The sequence below is a fragment of the Nicotiana tomentosiformis genome, chromosome 3 (genome assembly GCF_000390325.3).
Source record: "Nicotiana tomentosiformis chromosome 3, ASM39032v3, whole genome shotgun sequence".
Taxonomy (NCBI): Eukaryota; Viridiplantae; Streptophyta; class Magnoliopsida; order Solanales; family Solanaceae; genus Nicotiana; species Nicotiana tomentosiformis.
In genome coordinates, this window is record NC_090814.1 from 21,180,500 (window position 1) to 21,188,743 (window position 8,244).

The 8,244-nt window shown below is 40.1% G+C and overlaps 1 non-coding gene across 1 annotated transcript; it reads right to left on the bottom strand.

The window, feature by feature from the left end:
- Positions 1-6,588: 6,588 nt before the first annotated feature.
- LOC117280217 (small nucleolar RNA R71) lies at positions 6,589-6,692 on the bottom strand. Its single transcript, XR_004510702.1, has one exon. It is a non-coding gene; the product is annotated as a small nucleolar RNA R71 (small nucleolar RNA).
- Between the last annotated feature and the right edge of the window lie 1,552 nt (positions 6,693-8,244).

Here is an 8,244-nt window from a genome sequence, read left to right on the forward strand (position 1 = left end):
GATTCTGTGGTAGGATAGCCACATGCCCTAAGAAAGTTTAGACAATTTGATGATGGTAGACAATGACTGAGTCTATGAATTTTATTTGGGATGGTGGCTACTGTACTGAGGAAGGTTGAATTTGACGGGAAGGAGTTTGCTTGGAATGAAGAGGGGTGTGACAGCTTGATTATTGTTTTGGGATGCAACATGACTTTGAGTTTTAGAACGTATTGTTGGGCCTTTAGTTGATGCCAATGGGGAATGAACGGACTCTTACAGCTGGTGGACGAGCATGGGCTCAGAAGGGTTTACTGATTTGGTTGTAGTTGTGAACAGAGCAATGCCGTTTGAAGGTGTCGATATGGAATTACACAGGTGGGCTATCTCATATGAGCAGGTTAGAGGTTATGTGATTTTTTATGAAGTTCCTACGAAGAGTTCTACTTTCTACCTAGCAGGAGGTACATACTGCGATGCGAGCTTGGATCACTTGAAAAAGATGGTACGACTGTCAAGAGGTCGAATATGCAATGGTGGATTATAATTATGAATGTTTTATGAAACGTTTAACAAGATATTGCGAAAAATTTAGCATGGCAACGATGCAAGATCATGGTAACCGACAAAAAGGAGTTATTGTGGGTTATGGGTTTATGTGATTGTATCTTAAAGCTAAGTGGGGGAACCCACCGCCTACGATTGGGTCACGTGGTTGTGTGCCTTGGCAGTATCGATTTATCGATATGTTGGTAGATTAGTTATGACTAAGGAAAGAAAATATCAAGGGTAATTCGGGCAAAGCACTCGATGAATGTGTGCTACATTTGGCCTTATCGATTCATGTGCAAATTTTGGGATGACTCAGAGTTTATGCTTCTTGTGGATGTGATGTACAAGGAAAAAAATTCATTTGTTTTCTTCTTTGGGAGTATTCATGTGCTAAAGGAGCACTAGAGTTTGGTTATATTCGGGACCAGGTAAGGGTGCGTGACTCTTAATAATTGTTCTAGTGGGTTCAAGAATTAAAGTGCGGTGTCTAAGGATTTTGGGTTCGTTATGTAGCTGAGGACTGGGGTTGCAGCAGAGTGTGAAGGATACTTGGGGCAATTCTATGTTATCATCGGGTCTACGGTGCATTGTTTGCTAAATGGGAGGTACAACTTCGTATTCGCAGGAGGTCTTTCAGAATGAGTGTATCGGTTGGAGATACTATTGAGTGCATTAAGAGTGTATGAGATGGATGATGGTTATTGAGACGATATGGTCTCATAATTTGGGTCACTCGGGATGAGTGATGTTTGGGGTCCGTTATGTGTTTGAATAGAACTATTAATTCGAAGGCAAGTCAAGAGTAAATTGGAAAAAGTTGAGTCGGTTAGTAATGGTTTGAATCAGCATGGTTGTGGAAGTGATCAGTTCCTTCGGTGTGGTAAGGCTATACAGGTGATTTGTGGTCATACGTGCGTGCTTGACTGCCACCGTAATTTGATTGATTTGGAGGTATTTGATTCTAGTGGACTTGTTATGTGTAAATGGATCTCGGAAGAGTTATGGCAGTTTAGACCACGACTTGAAGTTTGCATTTTCTGTTGTTATGGGAATTCGGTTGCGTGCTGAAATTGTTCTTCTGAAATAAGTGGAGTGAAAGGGGTTCTAGCCGATGAAGTGTTTATTCTACTAGGGGTTCAGGGGTAATTATGAAATTCTTGTACTCTCGTGTAGCGGCATGATAGGTGTGATGAACGGTATAGAAATTGGAAGTTGAGGATCAAGGTTGTGGTTCGATTTTGATAAGAATGCCACGAGCTCGGAGAATTTCATATGTTCAGAGTATGCTGGCACTATTTTCGAGCAGCCTGAGAATGGTCTATTTGTGGAAGAAGTGTTGGGTATTGAAATGCGGAAGAGTTGGTAGATCTAATGTGTATGCTCTACATCATGTCGGATGTGTTCATTCAGCATAGCATTGCTTAAGGAGGAGTCTTCGGGCGTTGGATGTTATTCCTGTCATCAGCTATTCTAGGTAATACTTTATTATGCCATGTGGGTTGTGAGACGGCTTGACTATTCACGTATGTCTGGTGATCCCATGTAACTTGTGGTGTTATATGAGAAAGATGGCTCTCGAGAAGCAGGTCGTTTATTGCACCTTAGTCGTGCTTGGCATTTTGTAGCGCATAGCGCTATCTGTCTCCCCAGGGTTATGTTTATGCACTTGGCGTGCTTGTGGTCGATATTCGGGCGTTTCGTGGGTATGAGCATTTTGGCTCGGTAGGTATTTCCTTATTGATTTTTATGCGTGGATCGGGTGGCACGCCGCCATGGGTATCATATTTGGACTGGATTGCACGCCGCAATGGTATCATGTGTGTATCGGGTTGCACGCCGCAACAGTGAGATGTTGAGTACGGTTTCTTATACTTATTTTGTGTGCCTTGTTTCTCATCTCTGAGATAGGTTTTATATTTAGCTTAAAGTTTGTATATTTATATGCATAGCGCCTAGCATTTTACTCATGTTTAGTATATTTCGATTGTGAAATGTAATGATTGTGCTAATTCGTGGTATTTTTATGTGTAGGAATCCTCCGTAGGAAATATTGGACGAAGGTGTGAGATTGCAGGAAAAAAGGAGCGAAATGGGAAAAATGCCACAGAGTAGCGCCCAGACTAGCGTGGGGCACTACCTGTGGCATAGAAGTAAGAACACAAAAAGTCCTAGCGCGAGGACTAGCGTCCCACACTACCCTGGGTGCTAGTGACAGGAACGTTCTCCTAGTTATCCCGAGACAAGGTTAGTTCGGCCCAAGACCCACCCCCCAACTCCTATAAAAGCAAACCTAAGCCTATTTTGTGAAGGGAGACGCCACTTTGATGGAAAAATACACACGAGAAATATCCGGGAGCGAGGATATCTCAACTTCCTTCTTACTATTCTAACTTATTCAACTCTTGTGAATTTTTTTGATCATATCATTAGTGGCTAAAACACATAGTTTTGGGGTTGTGATTTATTCATGAATATTGCTGTTTAAAGTTGACTTAACCTTGATTATAATTTTCTAATATATGGTTGTTTCTTCAATTCTATGATTAATTGCTTAATTATCTTGCCAACAATTAGGTTCTATTTACTATCTATGCTATGCTTGGGAAAGCTACGTCTAGATTAGAGAAGAATTGAAGAGGGCATGATCTTAACTCTGAGTGGGGGCTGATTTGTGGTTTATGATAGGAATATACCTAGTCACCATGCTTAATTGAATACCGTAATCTTAATGCATTTTTAATAGATTGATTCAAATAGGAATATTGTAAGGCCCCGTAAGAAATGCATTTATGCGGCCGCAAAATCACTTTGCGAACCGCATAATGGTCGAAGAGTGAGACAGTCTTTTGGGCCATTTTTATGTCATTTCTGTAGCCCATTATGCGTCCGCAAAACCATTTTGCGGGTCGCACTCTGATCGCATATCCAGCTTTGATATTTTCATAGGGAGGTTCTGCGGCGCATTATGCGACCGCAGAACAGGTCTGTAGGACGCATAATGACCGCAAACCGAGTCAGATTTGCCCAGTTCTGGAAGGCAATTATGAAGCCTATTATGCAGACCGCATAAGCATTATGCGGTTGCATATACGACCACATACCCTGTTCCGGAGCTTCATTTTTGGGGTTTTTAAACCCGACCCTATTTCGTTAAAACATATGCCATAGTCAAATTTGAGCAAATATTTGATACTTTTAGAGTGAGAAAGAGTGCTTAGTGTGGGGGAGTAACCTTCAACCTATTATCCATCAATTCTTGCTCAATCTTTGAAGATTAATAAGGAAAACTCACTAGGCCTTCATCCTAGAGGTAAGAATCTATGCACTAGCTCTTAATTTCGAAAATCTACTAAATATGGGATATTAGAAAGACAATTCTTGGTTGTGGGGAGTTGTTATCTTGCATGCATGTATTATCAAATAATATGGGAAGGTTGTGAGCTAATAATGGTAGATAATGGGCTGGGGAATGATGGAATCTTTCACAAAAGGGCCTTAAAAACACTAATGCACACCTAGTATTTGATAATGTGCTCAAATGAGCTAGAATCATGACCATCTTCCTAATTTTGGTCCAACTTGTTATATTTATAAAATAAATCAAAATTGCTAAGAATTCCGGAACATTTTAGAGTTTAAAGGAAGCTCAATTGAGGTATGTTGGCTAAACCCCCTTCTTCTTAGAATCGAATCCCACGGTGTTCATGTAATTGGTGTAAGTCCCAAATTGATCATTATAGAATTGGCTATTCCTAATGTGTTTGTGTTGAAGGATTTATGTTCAATATTTATTCTAAATGCTTCATAATGTCATCTTTCCATTTGAGGATCTGTTCAAAATGTGGAATATGTGTTAGAAATGTTAAGACTTCATGTCAAGATTGAATAAAGGTTGTTATGCCAAATTGTATGAAAAGCCTCTATGTGCCTAAGATTCCCAAATTGCTCATATATGAATTTAATGTCTTGAATGGGAAGCCTTATTGTTGTTGTTAATGATAATGATGTTTGAATGTGGAAAGGGGAACTGGAATTATGAAATATGGCCAAGTGTCAAGAATGACTTTATAATTGTGGCCACTAGTGCCAATGAATCGAAGGGATATGAAAGAAGTATGATGTGAGATCATTGACTAAAAAAAGATAATGTCTTGGGTGAGATGGCCTAGACGATCCGGACTCCATGCCGCACACGTGGTGGTGACTGTGTTAGAAATTATAATGAAATTGTTGTTATGGTTGATGTCTCAAATGAGACGACCTAACCGATCGGGTCGTGATCGGACTCCGTATAAGAATACGGTGGTATTGTGAATTATGGTATATATGCACTAAAGATTACCCAACCTAATAACATGGAAATTGACTTGAAAACTTATGTGATCCTTAACTTGATGTTTTAGTATTATTTGAAGCACTTATTAAATTCTTAACTGTTCCCCCTTGTATTATTACTCATTCTATTGAGATGGTGTTTAATTTTACATACTAGTACTATTCAATAGTATTAATATCCCTTTTGCCGGGGGCCCTACATCTTTAAATGGATGCAGATGGATCCATAGAAGGCAGTGTTGATCCGCGATAGTGGTACATCCTCTTCCCAGCAGACTTGGTGAGCCCCACTTTATCCCGGGGTCACGTATTGTATCTTTTGTTCATATTATTATCATATCTCAAGGTATAGCCGGGGCCTTAATGCCGGCACTATCATAACACTCTTTTGTAACCTTTTTAGAGGCTCCATAGACATAGTGTGGGTTATATATTGGTGCTGGGTAAGTCAAACTAGTTATGTTGTGTTTGAATTACTTATTCCACTTCAGACTATGAAAAATGTGTGTGAAATTTGAGACCTTAAAATGAAGTAGCAAATGGTAAGGATTGGTATTGCACACATGATCACTTTATTGTTTGATTAATGAAAATATGTATTCTCTTTATTCATGGATGAGTTTGGGTAGAAGGAAATCCAATAGACTTGCTCGGCCAGGTTCACTCGGTTGAGCGCCGGTCGCGCTCCCCAAGTTTGGGGTGTGATAAATATAGACGTTAATCTATTTTGAATAGACGAGTAGTAATTTGGGAGAATACTACGAGAGCAATTATTCCATTAATTAGCAACCATGAGTGAATTATATGAAAGGGAGAATTAATTAGAACACAATAGGATTGGTGAATTGGTCACAACCCTGGAACATTTGTCTCTACTAAATATACAACAACTACTTTGCGGCTTGATTAATTAGTTACTTGTTTGAATTATTGCTTAGTATAATCACACTTTTGAACTCTGATTGGCTCGACTGAATAATAATCTTGGTGAAACTAGTGGGTAGTTAACATAAGTCTATGTGGGTTCGACACTCAATTTATCACTTTATTACTTGTACGACCACGTATACTTGCGTGTGCGGTTGGGAGCAACAAGTTTTTGGCTTTATTGCAGAGGACTTGAATATTGACTACTTTCTAGCTTATACTTTAGTTGTTTATTTTGTCAAGTCTAACGTTTCTTATTGGTTGCTATGCTCTCGAGAACTTTGATTGAATGCGAAGGGTCAGAAGCCATGATAGACTTCAAGGATTTGACCCCGAACCTAAGAGAACAATTCACAAGAGGTTGAGGAAAGTAAGGGACACAGATAATCTTCAGGCACTTGTTCAATTAACTCTGAACATGGCAGAGGAGCAATATATGGTTGTTCAGGAGGTGGCAATGCCCAGCATTGCTAATGTCTCAGCATCGTGAAGCCCAGAATCACTAGGCACTTTGAGCTAAAACAAAGCATGATCCAGTTACTACATGTGAATGGGCAGTTTATGGATCTTCCACATGAGGATCCACAACAACACATCCTGAACTTCTTGGAGATTACTGATACTTATATTACTAACGGAGTCACTCCAGACTATGGGAGGCTCGCACTATTCATGTTTTCTCTATTGGGCAAAGCAAAGCGGTGGTTGAAGGTGCAACTAACTAATTCTATTACATCATGGAATAATGTAACAAGGAAATATTTGGCACTGTTCTTTCCTTCAGGCAAAACTGCAAAGATCAAAAGTGAGATAGTCGCCTTCAAACAGAAATCAGAGTCTCTATATTTAGCTTGGGAGAGTTTCAAGGGACTGCTCAGAGATTGTCCTCATCACAACCTAACAAATGAAGTGTTAGCTCACACCTTCATTGAACGGCTCCATCCAGAGGCAAAATTTGTGGTGGACGTTGCGGCGAGAAGTCAAGTGTTGGAGAAAAGCTTTGATGAATTTTATGCCTTATTGAAAAAATCTCCAAAAGAAATCCTAATTGGCAAGGAGAGATGGGCAGACACACAATGCGAAAATCGGTGGGGGTCCTCTAGTTAGACAATGTTTCTTCATTATCAGCGCAGGTTGCCACATTGGCCAACCAAGTCAATAAGATGACCTTGGTTATTAACAAGCAACAAGCTCAGCCAGTGCAACATGTTCAGATATTTTGTGAAGTATGTGGAGAGAGTCACACGAGCAACTTAAGCCCAGCTAATCCAGAGTTTGTCTATTTTGTGGGTAATGCAAATAGGGGCCAGACAAACCAGTATGGGAAGACTTACAATCTTAACTGGAGAAATCACCCAAACTTATGTTGGGGTGGAAACCAAGGTGCTCAGAATTAGTACAGGCCACAAGCTCCTCAACATAAATATAGACCACCACAGGCTGAACAATATACAAACCCGATGAGTCATATTGAGGAGATGCTAAAGAAATTGACGGTTGATTAGTAGGCCCAGGAAGAATCCCACTCTGAAGCTATTCAAACTTTGGAGAGACAAATGTGGCAATTACTCAGTGCCTAAAATACTCGACCAGTTAGAGCTCTTCCAGGCGACACTGAGTCTAATCCTAAGGCATCTATTAATCTTGTGTAGTTGAGGAATGGGATACAGTTAGAACAAGTCCCATCGAAAAAGAGAAAGCAAGTGACCTTTAATAAGAAACTGGCCACCATAGAAGCAGAATCACAAAAAGCAAAGGATTCAAAGAAGCCAGTTGAAGAGGCGGTGACTAAGCAACCCCTACCATTAGTTGCGAGGCCACCACCTCCTTTCCCTCAGATATTGCAGAAAAGGATAATGCCACTTATAAAAAGTTTCTTAACATTTTGAAGCAGGTGTAAATCAATATTCTGTTGGTAGACATCCTGCAAGAAATGCCAAAATATGCCAAATACATCAAATACATAGTGGCAAATAAGAGGAGGTTGGCAGAGTTCGAGACCGTAGCACTTACTGAATAATGTAGCTCAAGAATTCAACGCAAGCTACCTCAGAAATTGAAGGATCCAGGTAGTTTTACTATCCAAATCTCGATTGGTAAGCACGCGGTCGGGCGAGCTTTGTGTGATCTTGGGGCGAGCATAATTTTATGCCACTATCTATTTTCAGACAATTGGGGTTGGGTGAGCCGTGCCCAACCACGATGATTTTACAGTTGGATGATCGCTCTCTTGCTCATCCTGAAGGAGTAATTGAAGATGTGTTAGTTCAAGTTGGTTCTTTCATATTCCTTGTTGATTTCATTATCTTGGACTATGAACCTGATCAAGAAGTCACATTTATTTTTGGGCCTCCATTCTTTGCCACGGGTCGAGCTACTATCGTTGCATGCAAAGGAAATATGACAATGAGAGTGGGTGATCGAGTTGAGGTATTCAATATATATAAAGCA